Raw genomic sequence first — 18,976 nt, 5'->3', positions numbered from 1 at the left:
GCTCTAAGGCTGCCTCTGTTGGTCCCATTAGCAGTGTCACAGTGCCCTCTACTGGTCAAGCATGTACAGTAGCAGTATAAATACTGATTGAGTGACTACAATGCAAAATAAAATAAAATATAGACCAGTCGGCTTGTGTTCGTATCCGCAAATGTTCGCTAGTCAGGTGTTCGTAAGTTGGGGACCTAGTGTATATATATATTTTTTTTTACATAAAGCTTCATGATAAGAACTGTCCATTGAGAGAAGTGTCTAATTAGCAGAAGAAAAATAATCAGCCATGGATGACAAAAGGACTAAAAATGCCTGTAAAAAAATATATATTTTCTAAAATAATCGAGAATCTATTCAATAACAGGTTAGACAAATGCATTAATAAGAATGAATTACTCACGGCCAGCCAATACGGATACAGAGCTCACATTTTAACCTCCATGGCACTGACTGAAATTACTGAGGAAATTACCAACACTATATACCAGTGGTCCCCAACCTTTTTTGACCCACGGACCAGCTTGTGTTCCCACAAATCTCCCGCGGACCGGGGTGGAGGTTCGTGATAGCGATCTAATTTATCTTATTTGTTATGTATTGTGTAAAACTAAGACATGAATAGCATCAAATTAAAAGCACAAAATGAATGCGGACCGACTATCCACCAGTTCAAGTTTCAGCCAAGTTTTTCCAGAGAGATGATTACATCGCTGTTTGACGTGTGTGGTAAAAGGCAGTGCACTAGCATGAATTAACTTGAGACAAATGTGCACATTAGCACTCATTAAGTCATCAAAACTTACCTTTATGCATTCCCACATAGTATCATAAGCTAGGAGAATACACATCTGCAAGTTTAAATATTACGTGTGGAGTACCCCAGGGGTCAATACTGGGTCCAAAACTGTTTAATTTGTATATAAACTAAATCTGTAAAGTGCCGAAAGACTTAAAGTTAGTAATATTTGCAGATGATACTACTGCTTTTTGTTCGGGGCAAGTACTCAAGAGTTATTTAATAAAGTCACAGATGATATGGCCAACAAGATAAAGCTAGATTATCCTTGAACCTAAGTAAAACTCAAATAATGCTGTTTGGTAACAAATTGACGGTGTGGACATTGAAAGGGTGAACAAAAGTACATTTTTGGGGATCATAATCAATGAAAAATTTAGCTGTAAATCTCACATAAAAGAGAAAGCTGTTTTCCTTTTCCATGTTGGGCTAGACATCAGTATTTATGTAGATCCTTGATATCTTTGACAACAAGAACTCTAGCCTCTGGTCTTCCAATTAATTTGATGAAGATTTTGCAATTTGCACTCCACGTACCTTGGATCCTTCCTTGCTTCCTCAGATCACGTGCTTTCTTAGTGATTTCAGCATTGCGCCTTGTCAGGTGGTCATTCATGTAGATGTTGGTACCTTTCAGCTTCTTTCCTTGTTTCAGCAGTGCAGTCTTGAATTTCCTGTCTCTGAACGTGCTGTTCCTGCCATACAGTGGGATACAGGTGTCAATAGTTTGGATGTCTACGTCCACCTCCTTAGATTGCAAAAAGGTGACAACTCTGGTTCGTCATTATTCGCCACTGCCCTGGCATAGGACCTAGTTTTGATCCGAAGCCCCGTCACGACCACATCATTCATTCACGTGTCCTCAGGTAAAAAATGCTGACAACAAACGAGTATCTTGTTGAGTCTTCGTAGCGAAATTGAGAGCCAGTAGTATCCACTCCTCCGTCTGTCCCTTTGCAGTGGCTTGAGGCACTGCGGCTAGCGAGGCGTGGTGTTACTCCGCCAGATAAATATAGTTTGTTTTTTTTTAGGGTTTTTTGTTAGGGCTTTAGCGTCAAAATAGGTACCTCCCAGGCATTGTTAGCTGGTTCATACTAACTTGTTTTCTCATGTTAGAACGCACAGAAAAGGGAAAGAAATATGTGTTGATGTTTCACATTAGGATTGTGAATGATGGCAACATTTTTTTAAAAAGTGCAGTTTTCCTTTAAAGCAGAAAGTAAAAGTCAAACAGCAAATCAACCTGTACCTAATTAACAATATAAATGGTAAAAGAAAAGGGGTTTTCTCCAAGATTCAGATGGTTATTTGTATAAGACCGTGGCTTGTTTTGTCTACATCCTGGAATCGTTTGCCGTCTGTTTGAAACCAGTCATATACAAAATATGACAGAATGGAAGTTCTCAGGATTCTCAGGTTTGGGACAGGTGCGATACTACAGTGGCACGTCTGATGTCGCTCACAGAGCTCGTTTTTGTGTATGTTCAGATACTTGGAAAAATTAGGGGGAACACTGGTCGGATGGTTTGCCAGAACCTCTTTGCGGCCGACCGAAAATCGTCCTCCTTGGCCTCACCGAACTCCTCCCATACCCGACTTGAGTTTTTTCTGTCAACCACCGCTAAAGCTGCATGCCGCTTGGCCTTGTACCTGTCAGCTGCTTCAGGAGTCCCACAAGCCATCCATGCTCGATAGGACTCCTTCAGCTTGACGGCAGCCCTGACATCTGGTGTCTGGTTCGGGGCTTGCCGCCACGACTGGCACCGACCACCTTGCGGCCGCAGGTCCAATCGGCTGCCTCAGCAATGGAGGCACAAAATACGGCCCATTCAAACTCGATATCCTCGTCCTCCCCCGGAATGCAGGCGAAGCTCTGCCGCAGGTGAGAGTTGAAGACTCTGCCAGACGTTCCCAGCACACCGTCCCTACACGTTTGGGTCTCCCAGGTCTGCCCGGCCTACTCCCCCGCCATCTCATCCAACTCATCACCGGGCCGTGATCAGTTGACAGCTCAGCTCCTCTCTTCACTCGCGTGTCCAGAACATGCAGACTCAGGTCTGATGATACGACTACAAAGCCGATCACAGATCTGTGGCACAGGGTGTCCTGGTGCCAAGTGCACTTGTAGACATCCTTGTGTTCGAACATGTGTTCGTTGTGGACAAACTGTGGTTCGCACAGAAGTCCAATAACGTCACACCTCACGGGTTTAAATCGGGAGGCCGTTCCTCCCATTCACGCCCCTCCAGGTCACACTGTCACTGCCCACTTGGCTGTTGAAGTCTCCCAGTAGAATTATGGAGTCACCTTCCATATTTCTTAAAGAATATTCCTGCAAAACACTGCAATGCATTTATGTATATGTTTTGCTCTATTATTCTGCATTTGAACAAAGCATCTCCTCATACAGAGAGAAAGAAACGTCAGCACCTTTGTAGCATAATGTATGTCAAAGACGGCTATGCTTTTATAAATATTTATCAACAAAATGTATTGCATCGAGCGAAAACCGTAACAAAAACAACACCAAGAGCCCGAGCAAGGGTGTAAAACCGCAGCCTGTATGAAAAAAGAAACCGACCAATTAGAGAGCAGTTTCAGGTCACCTGATTACTAAAGCCTTCTATCACAGACCCTCGTTAATCCATTTATGTTCATGTAAGACTGCCATTACATGATACAGACTTGTTACATCTTGTTAAATAGAATGATTTGAGTAGGCAATAATATTAAAGGTGTGTTGTACAAGCTATACAATCAATGACGGTAGCATTAAAGGCTTTCCCAAGTGAATTAACCGCGCTATTTTAACCCACATTTCACAGGCGTGTTCCATTTTCTAATCAAATCGCTTTCATCAGGAGCTCATCTAGTTGTGGAAGTCTATGGTAATGTGGATAAATGAGCAAAGAGAGAGTTGTGGTTGCAATCAGCGCAGACTTTTAACACTGTACGCTTGAAAATTACAGTAAGGCACAGAAGAAAAAAAACAAGGGTTTTAAATGAGCTGTGTCAAAAATAAATAAATGAATAAATAAAGTAATTGCTAATTAAATCAAGTGTGTCTTTCATTTGACTAAAATTCAATATTTTGCTTTGATTGGTGTTTGGTCGCCTGTATGGTGCATTTGAATAAAGCCCACAGTTTGCACAATTCAACACAAATCACTGAAAAAAAATGTATTTCATAAACACAAGGACGCTCCTTGTTGGACTGTGGCATTAATTGCGATTAATTAATTACAGTCATAATTAGTGCATTTTTTTATTAAATCGCATTAATCTAATTGTCAATCTGTAATTTTACTGTTTTTATATTTGATTTGCCTTTTCATAAAATCAAGTGGACATGGCTGTCAGTGGCTGTCATTGTGTTTGGGGTTTTTAGCATCAGCTGATAGGTTCCGATTGTAGTTGGGAGGGCAAGGAGAGTAGCGGCGAGGAGATGTGAAAATGGAGGCACATCAGAGAGCTGTTGGTCCAAAAAATGGGAAATTTATTTAATGCTCCAACTGCCTTGATAAAGGTAGAGTGAGATGCCTTCTTTGAAAGAAGGAGTTTACTTGTCAACAAAGCAGCTGAATACCTGGCCCCTCCCCCGCACACAGCGAGGTGCTGCTCTGCCGTCTCATTCGCTCATTCAGGAAACGACGGGAGAAACGGCGAATGAAAGTGCATTTTTTCACAGCATGGTAAGCTGTGACTTTGTAAAACAATACAACACTACACTTGCCACGCTGTCAGGGCCCGTCGAGGAGAACGTTCTATTTTTTTTCACGCAAGGTTTAGAGGGCCGATTACAGTGCTTTTGCATCTCTGTGAGATAGATGCAACTGTTAATCCACATGTCCATCATTATCTAACATATGACTATTATACAGCGTTTCTAAGTGAAATAAAGATGTGTGCAAATGTTAACTCCCATATCCATCCTTGATATAAGACTACTACACAGCCTACCACTTCACTTCGTACTTCCATGCACGTTTTACAGGGGCTTTATACATTCACAAGTTAACGTGTTCATTCAAGTCATTTTGAAAATGTTCCAAGCAATGTATTTAGCTGCAATTTGATATAATGCATGTCTTGAAAGCAGCTACATTGTTACATAAAATGTAGTTTAGTCCCTTGTATCAAGCCTATAAACACCATGCATGTTTTCTTATTTTGTTTGTAGTCAACGTTTTTTTCACTTTTTAATGTTTGTTTTTCTTCTGTTAGCAAATACATACTGCAGATAGTAATTTTCAATAGCTAGTAAATATGACTAGTTGATATTGGTATGTTTTTGTGATAAGCCTTTTAGAAACACATCACGCATTTGTTTAAAAACACCTCACATCAGCCTTCAGACGAATGCAGCTGCTTGTTTTTATTTTAAAATGGCCAACTTTAGTACCAAATTCTATGCTAATTACCCAAAATGCACTAAATGTATATACTTGTATTTTCATTTCACAGGCAGAGGGGAAGAGTAAGGTGTGGAGCCAATTCACAAAAAACTCAACAGGCGTTACGTTAGATGCAACATGTGCACTGTGCAAGTCAGCCAAGGGTCCAGCATCACCAAAGCAAAGAACACTACAAATTTGTGGCAACATCTAAAAGTAAATCACAAAGAGGCATGTCAGTTATGTTGACAGTCTTACAAATTAAACTTTCATTATTTTCATCTTACATTCCATGCCCACCAGTCAGCTGCCATTATTCAGGGTCTAGAAATCAACATCCAAAGAAGTCATCTGGCATTTCAATAGCATAAAAAATGAATAGTTATATAACACTTAGCAGAGTTATATAGTCAAGTGGAAGCAACACTGTCTGATGGACTAAACTGAAACAAAGATAAGGGAATCTCCGCGATGATAATGATGCAATGTGAAGGCATCTGCACACACAAACACTCATCAGGTTTACCATCCATCACCAAATTAAGGCCATTGATTGCAAGCTGTTGTGATTATGTGCAGAAAGAACAAAAGCTGAAGGAAAATGACTCTGTGGAAATGCAAAGAACTGTTTGCCCTCTAGCTGTGCGTCTTTGCTTATGATTTAGCCATTTCCAGTGGTTTAATCTGGGAACTTTACTTTTAAGATTCCCGGTGCGTTGCTGCGCTATAGCTGACTTAAACATTACAGACATGGACATGATCCTGCAGTACTGGGCATGGAAATGGGAGGATATTCCCGACACTCTACGAGTCCCGCAGTTGTTTTTTTCTCCATGGTGGTGCATCCTTTCCTGACTTTTCATTATCCTTACAAAACTCCCCGTGTGCTAACAAGCCGCAACGCTCGCTGAGTGAACAGACGGAGCTCAGGGGGAGGAGGAAACGAGAGGATCAGAGAGACTTGGAGCTCTTGGGTTGGTGTCTGCGCAGAGATTCAACATACAGCTGGGGCTCAATTAGTGTCCATTTTTACTAATTAAGCACACAGTCTGTCTGAATCAGTGGTGCAAAAACCAATGTTGTTTGTCAAATCATACGCTGTCTCCGGCTTGCTGCCCCCGAGGCTGCCTGCAGGCCCTTCTTCTGTACATCGCTCTTCCTCTTCCTCTCCGCGCGGGAGTTCAGAGACGAAGAGGGGAAATGAGGCATTCTCAGCGGTTTTCCAAAACGAGAGTTCTTTCTTTTTTACTGTGTTGTTTGCATAAAATCTTACACGCAAGCACTTGGAACAAAATCAAGTCCCGATATTTATTTAGTCTTTGAAGCGCTTATTATTCAGCATCCGGTGGCGCATTTCATTCAGCGTGGCTACGGGGTTTTGTGCAAGTCGAAGCTTGGCCCAGCAGATAAACCCTTAAAGACTCGAAGAAGAAGACAATCACAGTCACGGACATTTACAGTGTGAAAGTAGTCAAAGCACTGGTGTCTGAAGTTAACACTTTGTAGTATGATATGTGTTAAATTGCTCCCACAGAGAGAATTTGGTCAGACACTGTCAATCTCTACGCACCATCTGCGTACGCCATTAGTTTCCCAGACTCAATGACGGTCCTTCTGCAGAAGGTCAGCCTTCTCCAAAGTGATCTGTCAACTCCTTCATCCCCTGTCGCACTCTTATCACGGCCGCACACTTCCCTCTCCGCTGTTGCCATGGCTACAGTTTGGCAGGGATGAGTGGTATCAAAAGCGCTCTGGAGTTTTGCAAAGCCTCTTCTCCACTCTTACCTCTGTTGTTTTGCTCTAATCCCTCCCTTTTCATCTTCTTTCTGACAGGGACAACCTGGAGGAACTCACAAAGCTTCATGCTACTGTTTGACCGGACGAGACGGCGAGTCTCCCTGGACTCATCCGGCTGGTCCGGCTGGGCTGCTATCCTCCAGATACCGCCTCATTATCTACAGAGCGCCGCATTGAAGCTCAGCTTTCTTTGAAGCTACAAGCAAAACAATAAAACTTCAAATTCCATCGCAGTGAAGCAGCTCTTTGTGCTGGATTACTTTAAAATGTTGGCTTCATAATATGGTTGTGCTAAAATGATCATGGTGACATAAGCCCCTTCAGACTCAAAGCAGAACGGGTGAACACCAATGTCCAAATCACGGACTGAACATTAAACCCTCTTAAAGCTGCACTGAAGAGCGACGGAGCTGAAGTGTAAACAGTGTTAGGTCATTGGCTGCTGCAGGATTCATAGCAAGTGGTGTGTTGTTGATGCTTCTATAATTAGACTGGAAGCACACACAAAAAAGGCCGTTTACAAGAAGATGTCAAGAACATTCTCGACTGGATAAGCAATATGATTGTAGCACTTGAGTCAGCGTGAGGCCCACAGGGGCAGACAGGCTTTGGTAATGTAATAGAATACTTATTGGATCATGTCCTGTTGCCTGCATACACTAACTAGACCCTCAAATTGGAAGTGTTTTTAATAGATGACAATGTATTGGATGCACACAATTCCCTGAGTGTGACAAATGGCAACTCCAGACAGCCAAGGAGGGTTTTTTATGTCGTGAGTGTGTTTTTATAGGTGCCGGGCATAGGCCAAGAAAGGAACTATAAAAAACTTGGGACGAAAGTGGAGATCCAGGGAAAACACGCACTTAAACCAACAGAAGTAAGTCGAAAAAGTAGCTTTTTGTCGCGAATTATAGCCCTGTGATTGACAAGTTCAGGGGTGTCCAAAGTGCGACCCTTGGGCCAATTGCGGCCCGCGGTTGTTTTTCTATTGCCCCGCGGCAAATTCTGAAATTCTACAATTTAACAAAAAAAAAAAAAAAAAACAGCATTAGCAGCAAAAATGGTAAAATCCGTCACAATTTTACAATAATCAAAATATTAGGAGAAAAAAGTTGTAATCTAAGAAGAAATGGTTGTAATTTTACGAGAATAAAGTTGAAAAATGAAAGAAAAAACACATTTTTTGAAAGTCATAATAACGGGAAACACGGGAAGACCTGGGTTTGAATCTCCGCTTTGGCATCTCTGTGTGGAGTTTGTTCTTCCCGTGCGTGCGTGGCTTTCCTCCCACATTCCAAAAACATGCATGTTAGGTTCATTGGCGACTCTAAATTGTCCATAGGTATGAATGTGAGTGTGATGGATGGATGGATGGACAAAACAATGAATAATTGTGGGAAAAAGTTATAATGTTATGAGAATAAAGTCAAAATATAATGGTAATAAAGTCATAGTATTGCGAAAAGAAAATCTACAAAGATTATATAAGAAACATTTTTTAATATTTGGAAAACTATTTGGAAAACTCATTTTATGATAATAAAGTCACAATATTAAGAGAAAAAAGTGATATTCTAACGACAAAAAGTCACAATTTGACGAGACTAAAATGATAATAATATGAGGAGAAATAATGTAATTTTAGTAGCATATATTATTATATACTCTGTTATTGTATTAAATACTAATAAAAAAAAATTTAAGCCGTAATATTATAAGAAAGACATTTTCATCATTATTATTACAAATTATTATTATGGGAATAATGTCATAATATTACGAGAAGGAAATTTCCAGGAAGAAAGTTGAAATGTTTGAAAAAAAACACAAAAAACCCAAGAGCAACAACGAGGGAAAAAAAGACCGAACTCCATACTAACAATATGCCACATGTTGAGAAGGTCGTAAACAGGTTTGCTTTGCTTTAACTACATGAATGTTTCATTTATAACGAAGGAATCCTACTTGGTGGAAATCCATTACAGTTGCGCATGTAAACAGGGACTTCACATACACACGTGAAAATAGAAGAGACCGATTTATTTGGGAAATTCGATTAGTGTAGTGCACGTAAACGTAGTGAGTGTAAGTGTGGTCACACTTTCTTGAGCTTCAGCTGGTAGTCTACATCAAGCAAATTGCTTAGATTTCCTTTTTTGGGCATGTCACGTTTTCCCAGGCACTTGTTGCTAGGCAGAGTTGCTAGGCAGACTTCATAAGGTTAGAACTGCCCCATATGCAATTGTCTCTCCTACATCAGATATACACGCACTAAAGCCATTCCTCATAAACATCAACTGACTTATTATTAATTATACCGATTTTAATTCCTTAAGAGAATTGTATCTGTTACAGTATGTGTGCAATGAACACACTTAATGATAAACATCTGTAGTCCATAATTCATAGCTGACCCAAACGAAGCCGTGACTTAAACCTGACATCAAATTCATTCACCTCCAACATTTTTCTCGGCCTTATCACCAGTCGAGAGCGCAAGGCAGGGAGATATGGTGTCATGTCAGAGCGTTGGGTGGGGAAAGAGACATTCTATATGGCCGTTAGGTTTGGAGAGCTGGCTGCTGCCAGGAGAAGGCGGATGCGAAAGAAGTGATGAGAAGAGATGTATGACCCACTTCCAGCACTATTTCCTTGCAGTGTTCCTTCATCTGAGCCCTGTGGCCCTCTGCGAGAAACATCAATATCACTGACACATCTTTGAGACGGAGGAAACAAATAACAACAAACTTGTTCTACATGTGCATTATTTCAAGGGTTCCAATACAATTCCATGATTGACAATAGGGACATGTCATTGATTCATTTTCATTTTTCCGTGAATGTTTTGAACTGGATCTACGTACGTATGGTCATCAGCTTTGGGTCGTGACCGAAAGGACAAGATCGTGGCTGGGCTCTCCCTTAGAGATAAGGTGAGAAGCATTGTCATCCGGGAGAAACTCTGAGTTGAACCGCATTGAGAGGAGCCAGATGAGGTGGCTCGGAAGACCCGGGACACTTTGAAGAGACTATGTCGCTCAACCCGCCTGGGAATGCTGGGGAAAGGGAAGTCTGGGCTTCCCTGCTTAGGCTGGTGCCCCGACGACCCGACCCCGGATAAGTGGAAGAAGATGGATGGATGGATGAATGGTTTGAACTCCTGAATGAATCCTGTCCGGAGGAGTTAAACTTTCCATGTTCTTCTAATTGCATTTGCATCAACAATCAATTCCAGACAATGAATATTCCTTCAGTGAGCCGGGACTAACATTGCGATTCTCCTGTGATCATTCAAATATTTTTATTTTGATACCTAGTTTTAATGCCGACGAGAAGAAATAGTCACGGACATCAACGAAGAATCTTGCAACACAATGATATCATGCAACATGATCAAACACCTCCGGACTGTCGAAATAACGGAGTGCCTCGTCTTTGACGCGCTACGTCAGACTTCCTCTAAGCAGTCAGAATGTAACCGAGGGTTTCAGGATGCTAGCTCATGTGGAAGTTCGGTGTAAATAAAGGATGTGAGCTAGGAGTACTCTTAGGCAAGTTTATCATTTGCACGGTCCATCTCTGTTAGCAACCGTCAAGGGACCTTCTCAACACACAAAACACACTTACGGCGTTCAAAATAACGGCGCTTTGGGCTACGTCCTGTTACTTGTGTTAACAAAATAAGGGTGTAATAGCTCACACCGACATTGAGACAGCATCTTTTGTGAAAGTGTACTTCATAACATTTATATTCAAGTTGAATGGTTTGATATTTATATACTGGTTGAAACAACTCCGGTTCGCACCCTCATTTAAACCATTCAAACTTCAACGACCCTGTCCTTTTAAAAGCATCGGAATGGAGAATCGTTCGGAACAAGAATCGAAACGAGGACTCTGAACCGGAATCCTTCAAATCCGGACGATGCTCAACCCGAGTGAGATGTGAAAAGAACGAGAGCGAGAACTTGTTAGCATCAGTGCCGTCTTGTAAGACAGTCACTTCCTGCTGCGAAATTAAGGCTAACAACCATGCATGATGAAACAAGACGCACCCGCACGCAAGCAGCTAACCATGTGATTTTGGATGGCGGTATTTGTCAGGGCTCGGCTGAAAGGTTGAGTGTGTGACTTGCTGTTGTGAATATGCTGGAGTTTATACGGGCTGCATGATGAATAGCTGGTGTCAGGTGTTACCATGGGGATGATTACTTGGAAGCAGCCGAGGCAGTATAAGCATTTGGGATTTCTCAAAGCCCATCAAACGCTTGGCAGGCCATTTATTTCCAATATACAGGTAGTTTCAGGCGATACCAATCTGTCTGACTGTGTGTTTGTTTCTTTACGGGATGCAGACGAAAGCAGCATCTCGGTCTTCCTATTTAATTATAAAGCAGCGTAGACACGTATCGCTGTCAACATCAGCTTTGTTGACCCCCCGACATGAGACACCGCGACCGACTGTCTCGTCAGGACGGGATAGGGAGAAGTTGTTATTGCTCCTTGTCGCTCTTCATCATTTCAAGCCGACTGTAAAAGCCCTCCGCAGAGTGGAGGCGAGTCCCAGAAGCCGGCAGGCCTTGTCGCTAACACGCCCCACAGGCCACAACAAAAGGGGCCGCTTAAAACAAGTTTGAGCGGCAGCCTGGCAGCGAGGCCCGCCTCGATGCCCCATGGTGATACTTTGCAGGTTTAGAAGGACGGGAATTAAGCTGGGATGCACCAGTCCCTTTGGTTTTCTTGTCTTTTCTTTGCTGATTTGGGACATCTGTTCCAAAAACCACAGCACATCACACACACATCGTGTTTACTTAAAAGCCTAAAGTCTATCTCTTCCTGCTCCCCTCCGTCCACGGCCTTTCACCCCCCTAGTAGGGATTTGTGATTCAAACTGAGATGAAGGGGGGCTAAACCCCTCAATCTCATCAGCAAACATACTAATGCATAATCTTTTCTCTTTTTTAACCAAGCCATTCATATGCATGCAAATGATGCCTGTCTTTTCACTCAGAGCTCATTGCTGTGCTGCTTTGAAACTCAGCCAGGCTGTCACGTGCGCTCCTTTTAGATGCACAGACCGGCTTGGTTTTTAACTTATTTGTTTTTTTTTTATCAAGGTCACAGTGGTTTTTATTTTGGCGCTTGAGAGAAGGAAGGAGAAACGTAGTCGTCACATGTCCATCTGAACAGAGTGGGGCAGCAGATTAGCTTCTTGGTGCTTTTTACAAATACAGCATTATATGAGTCTCACTTGCAAGTACGCATGTATGCATGCTGTTGCGCTGTAGAAAAAGCACGCCATGCTTATTTTGCATCATCTGTTGAAGTGGAATGTCAATTTAAAATATGTAGTTTTCATATTTGGAGGTGCTCGAAATCATCGTGTAAATTGCCAATGCTAATTGCTAGCACCTATACGGGATTTTTACCATAAACCAGCATAGAGCTATCGCGCTTGTTTTACGTAACAGTTTCATGTCACAAAGAAACGATTTGCATCTTACCTAAGTCGACACGTTGTCGTGCTTTATTTCTGTATGTTCAGTTTTCAAAGTAGGCCAAGCCTTAGCAGGAGCAGAACGACACCTCAGCCCAAACATTAGCAACAATAGCTAATGTAGCTTTGTGAGCTACAGTGCTAACATTACAGTCATATTTTAACAGACTCTGAAGAAACACAAACATGATCATATTTAAAGCTCCCACATCTGTAGTTGTTGCTGTCGCTCCAGGCTTTGTTTTAAGGTGTGTAACGAAGGCTGTTTTTATACAAAGCTGTCCTCAGTGGTAGGCGAATACCAGGGGTGGGTCCGAGGGTGGTCTATGAGGAAGGTGGGTTTTTTTCTTCAAGAGGGAGATTTGTATCGTATTTCATGGTCATAAACACGCCCTAGGGACAACATTATTAAAAATTTCAAGTGAATCTTTGACAATAAGGTAGAATTAACACCTATATTGAACTATTAACTATTAATGTTCATCTCTCTCTCTAATGAAACCCTTAAATATTTTCCAAAGTTGCCGCTTAAACATCTTATTACACGGTTCGACAAACTATGATTTATCTCCAATTCTCCATCCTCGCGTTTATATTTGTCCTCAATGCATTTGCAGGCCTGTCGCGGCTCGTTCAGCTCAAGTATGTGTGTGTGCGCGTGTGTGTGGCCCTGAGATCAGCAGCCCTGGCAGCAGTATGAGGGATGGCGGCGGTCGTCTGCTGGTCTGACGCACGTTGCCCTTCAAACCCAAAAGGCTAGAGACACCCTTGACTCAACGGCCGTGGCCTCAGTGACCTTTGAATGCGTGAAACGGTGCTGAGGCGCATCATCAGCGTCATCATCGTGCACGAACATGGCAGACGACGGAGCCGGTGAGCACAAAGCGCACTGTCATGCTAATCAGCAACACGGGGAAAGCGCTGAGGGGAACTGACGTGCAGGTGTGCGAGTGCGTTTCCTTGCTCAGATGTTTTTAGTGAAATTCAACTACTCTTTGACCGAAAAAGAAAAATCAAAATATAACACTTGAAGACCAGTTGCAGTGTAACGGATTATCTTTAACAAGATTATCATAAGCTGGTTACAAGAAATGGCAAGTGTAATCCATTAATGTGGGTGAAAAAGGCAAAATGTTTCATCGCACTCGGTTTTTCAGGAAATTAAGCAGATTTTCCTTATTTAGCAATTGATGATGCGTGACCTTAGCGCTATTAGGTGCGCATTATAGGTCACATTGGAATGAAATGCTTTTCCTCTTATAGAAAGGAAACAATCAAGTGTATTTTAAGGGTTTCCACAAACATACTGCAATCACCTACAGGAACTACAGCAATTTTAGAGGACATGTGTCTGGTGTGGTGGAGAAAATACTGTACATTTCCGACAACTTGGCTTTCAACACAACACAGCAGGGGAGCTTTATGTTATTTCCAAGGCGTCCCGCAGCTCCGATACTGGGTCGACTTCAACTTCCCCTTTCCTTGCCGATGCCATTCACACGGAACTGCATCATGGGAAAAATACGGCTTTTTAAAGCAGTGTCAAAGGGGATAATAACTCAAATCAATTCTAATCCCCCTCCCTGGGGATGCTTTGCCTTCACTTGCGGCTTCTTTGTGGGTCTTACCACCTTCATTCTGGTCTTCAGTGGCCACTTGAAGGGTCTTGTAACTAATGATTACTTTAAAAAAAAAAAAAGGAATCAATTATAGTTACGAGTTACTTTCCCACAAAGGTAACTGACAGAATTACTCCTTCATCAGTGTAATTAGTTACAGAGGAAAGTATTTACAGTAATCCCTTGTTTATCGTGGTTAAGTGGTTCCAGATGTGACCGTGATAAGTGAATTTCCAAAGTAGGATTCCCTATTTATTTTTGTAGTCCTTATTCGTAAATCAAGTATCTTCACAGTTAGAGAAAACATGTGTTCGACCTTCTAAATACGGGTTTTAACATTATTAGAGCCCCCTAGACATGAAACCACACCCCTATAGTCACCTTTACACTGTGTTAATATAGCAGACATAATAACAGAAAATCCATCCATCCGTTTTCTATGCTGCTTGGGTGGCGGGGGTATGCTGGTGCCTATCCCGGAGGCAAGGTACACCCTGGACTGGTTGCCAGCCAATCGCAGGGCACATACATACAACAACCATTCACCCTCACATTCATACCTACGGACAACAATTTAGAGTTGCCAATTAACCTAACATGCATGTTTTTTGGAATGTCGGAGGAAACCGGAGTACCCGGAGAAAACCCACACACGCACGGGGAGAACATGCAAAACTCAGAGATGCCCAACAACGATTCGAACCCTGATCTTCCCCATTTCCTGACGGTGTGGCCAACATGCTAACCACTGGGCCACGGTGCAGCCCAATTTTAATAATGAGATAACACTTTTTCTATGCAAAGGCCAGTCGCTCTGAAGTATTGTTCACAAATCTGTCTAAATCTGTGTTAGTGAGCACATGCGGACATAGTCTATCCATTTCACTGGTGAAATATCAAGATAGCATGATTACTGCACAGGTGTGCTTCGGGTGGCCACAATAGAAGGCCAATCCAAAATGTGGAGTTGATTAGGTTGTTGATTGTGGACTGTGGAATGTTGGTCCACTCCCCTACGATGACTGTGCACAGTTGCTGGACATTGGCAGGAACTGGAATGCGCTGCCGTGTACGCCCATCCCAAACATGCTCAATGGGTGAGCTGAGTATGCTGGACATGCAAGAACTGGATTTCAGCTTCCAGGAATGCCTGCAACATGGGGCCGTGCGTTATCATGCTGCAACATGGATGAATCGCACATGGGCCTCAGGATCTCATCACGGTGCACTCAAAATGCCATCGATGAATGCCAAGGCTTCTCAGGTCGAGGCCCCGATGAGGATTGTGCAGCAGGTGTCCGTGTGGCTGGTGTCAGACAATCTTAAAGGTGAGGATGTGGAGGTCGCGGGCTGGTGTGTTTCCACGTGAGGCCTGTCAAATTCTATGAAGCGCACGTTCAATTCACGGGCAACGGTTCTGGTGGACATTCTTACACGCTCCCTCAACACATGCGACATCTGTGGCACTGTGTGATAAAACTGCACATTTTGGAGTGGCCTTTTATTGTGGCCAGGTTAGGGCACAACAGATGGACGTTGATGCTAAACTCAGGACTTTTTAAAACTGAATTTGAATATTTTTAAATGTGACCTCATGGCAATAGAGCATGATTTTCACTTCCTGGAGACAAAAGCGAAGGCAACAAGACCAACAAATAAGCTGCATGTGAAGGCCTGGAAAAGCATCTCAGAATCTGGTGATGCCCATGGACCCAAGCCCTCATTTTGAGAATAAAAAGCATATGTGATTGCATAGTGTGCACTTAAATGAAACTCATTGAAAGTGCATGACTTTCAAGGTCATAGCACGGATAAATAGTTGAGTCTTTCATAAATTTTCATCATCCTCACGTTCAGACTTGTCATTCTGCAGCTTTTTCTTTGTATGCCCTGTTTGCTCCATTTGCCACCTTTCCAGCAGTTTTACATATAAATTGTCACTGAAAAGACTTTGATTTCCGCTTGTGCTTGCGCTGCCGAGATGCAGAAATTCCTCCACAAAAAGAGCCAGTGTACCGGGTGGGTAAAAGCCTGATATTTGTGTGTCTCTGCTCACAGTTTTGGCTTAGTGTTGCACCCGCTTCAGCCTTAAAGAGGGTACTTTTCCATTGATGAGAAGGCACAGGCGGCTTTAGCAGCAGCAGCAGCAAATCACTGCTCTGTTAAAAGACCCTGATGCGTTGCAAACACTCCTGCCAAGCCTCCTTGCTCCAAATCTGCCTGCTTGCAGACCCCTTGTAATTGGAGGCATTAAACTCGTTTTGGACAGGATGGCGAATGAGTGTTGTGAGCTTGGTTGAGAACTGACTGGTGCATTCAGGGGGATACACAAGTTGCTTCAATCTGACAAATCGCCACCACCAGATTTGTGTGAATTAGTGTGGACTACACATATTGTATACATATGTATGTGCAGGGCGCTCTCCGGTTCCTGTCTTGGCTAGTGCTGTTAATCCAGCATTAACCGTGGGGGTCTCCGTGGTGACATAGGGATTTGGCCACAAACTAAAAATTGGCAGGTCACTCCAATAAAAAGCGGTTGTCATCCCGCCATCCCATCATCAGCCTCTCTACCGTCTATCATCCCAGCATGCTCATTAAAATCTGTGCAATTTGCGCTGCCCTTAATGAGACATTTCCTTTAGGTTTGCAGCCGTTTTACATCATCTTTAGGATGCAGCGGCGCAAAATATTACAAAGGCATTTCTGCTGAGACGGAGGGAATGTTTTCTCTGGTGAGCAATGAGAGAGAAACTTCAAATGTTTAATGGTAGACAGGACGTGCTTCTAACATGGTTTCAGATCTCACACACACACACACACACACACACACACACACACACACACACACACACACACACACAATGGAAAATACCAAGCAAACAACAAAGAGATACTTCCTGGTTTTGAAGTTAGTTGAAAATAATTGCTGTATGATTTTGTCTGTATCAGATATGCATATTAAACACTTCTCGATTTGTTACACGAATAAAAATACGTGGTAGAAAATAAGACCAGTGTGTGCGATCAGGGCCTTCTCTGCTGGCCTAAACATGATCAGAAGCACTCCACCACATTTAGAACTTTAATTCTAGTATTTCTTGTATGAAATTGTATTCATTTATTCCCAACGGTCTATTACCGTCATTTGGTAGCGTGCCTCCTGGCTGTCCTGCTTCCAGGAGTGTTTGAATATGTTGGATTTTTCTTTTGTCAATCAGATGTTTTGTCATATCAATGTAATCTGCCTGTGGCCTTCGGAATCAGGACTGCTGGCCCATGTTACTTAAACACTATTAGCAATGGAGCTGCTTCGTTTACCAGTCAGATTATAGATTCTCCTCACAGGGCCAGCTAGCTGGCCTACAAGGATGTCAGCATTTTTCCTCTGATGGGTTGATCAGGGAAAAACTGCTTGACAAGCCAAGTTACGCCCACATTGGCTAACTGAGGAGGAGAAACTGACATGTCTTGTGAGTCCAAGTACTTATTTAAACATTTTTAAATAAATCTTGATCCTGAGCTGCTCCAGATGACGTTGTAGTGTAGCGGTTTAGAGTTTGTCTGAACCCTTTATCACCGAGCCGTTCCATTTACGCTTGTTACTTACTTACTTGTTATTTGCCTGAGCGCCAATTTCACAATCACCGGCGATCACCAGTGAAAGTTAGCAAGTAAAGTTACGAGCATAAATTAAAGTGAGGTGTATCGGTGACAATGTACTGGAAGATAAAGGGTTAAGTGGGTGTCCTGCTTTATTAATAACGTTATTATAGCAACCTGGCAGTTATGTACAGTCGTCCCTCGCCACTTCGCAGGTTAAAATTTCACAGCTACACTCTATCACGGTTTTTTATAAATATATGAATTAATAAATAATGCTGTTTTGTGGTTGAATACATGCTTTTAGTAGTCAAAACATATGCATATTGAAGCAAAGTTTACATATTTTTTGCCTAAATTAATCATTTTAAGCATAAAAATGTCTAAATGAACTACAATACAGATCTAAGGCCTTTAGAAGACACATTCAAAGACACGGTGAATGATATGTAGTATTCCACACATTCACGACGTGTCAGTAATGTTATGAGACACACAAGTGCCAGACTTGATCGCCGGAACAACAGGGTTTTATTGCAGGTTTCAATGATCTCACAACAGGCACAATAACACATCCAACCATCTTCTTCCGCTTATCTGAGATCGGGTCGTGGGGGCAGCGGCCTAGGCTGGATGGACGTGCCCTGAACGCCTCCTCGGGGAGGCATTCTGACCACATGCCCGAGCCACCTCATCTGGAGGAGCAGCGGTTCTACTCCGAGTGCTTCTCACCCTATCTCTAAGGGACAGCACAGCCAATATGGCGCCCTTTTGGCCACTACCCAAAGCTCATGACCATAGGCACAATAATCCCAAATAAAAACCTACGCCAAGGTAAAATGCATCTCTGAACCCTCAACGTCGCTTCCTGTCCGCCACAGCTTCCTTTGGGAAGACATTTAGAGCAACACACACAAGCACAAGTCTCACTTATGTCTTAAATGGCTTATTTACTCTTATCGTAATGGGTAATAAGGTTGACTATTGGGGTGTTAGTTCATGTCTGGAGGGCTCTCCTAATGTTTAAAAATGTATTTAGAAGGCCGTAAACAGGTTTTCTATGCTGTAATTACAAAAAGATTTGATTTATGAATAAGGTTGATTTATAACAGGGAATCCTACTTCATGGAAATTCACTTATCACCAATTAACCGCAATAAACGATAGATTACTTTATAGTGTTAGAGGTCATTTTTTGTGATGCAGTGCGGTGGGTAACGATGCTTCAAGTCATAGTGTACGCATCCCATCCCACGAGAGCAGCGGCGCTATT

The sequence above is a fragment of the Dunckerocampus dactyliophorus genome, chromosome 2 (assembly GCF_027744805.1).
Source record: "Dunckerocampus dactyliophorus isolate RoL2022-P2 chromosome 2, RoL_Ddac_1.1, whole genome shotgun sequence".
NCBI lineage: Eukaryota > Metazoa > Chordata > Actinopteri > Syngnathiformes > Syngnathidae > Dunckerocampus > Dunckerocampus dactyliophorus.
Note: the sequence above shows the minus strand (reverse complement) of the source record.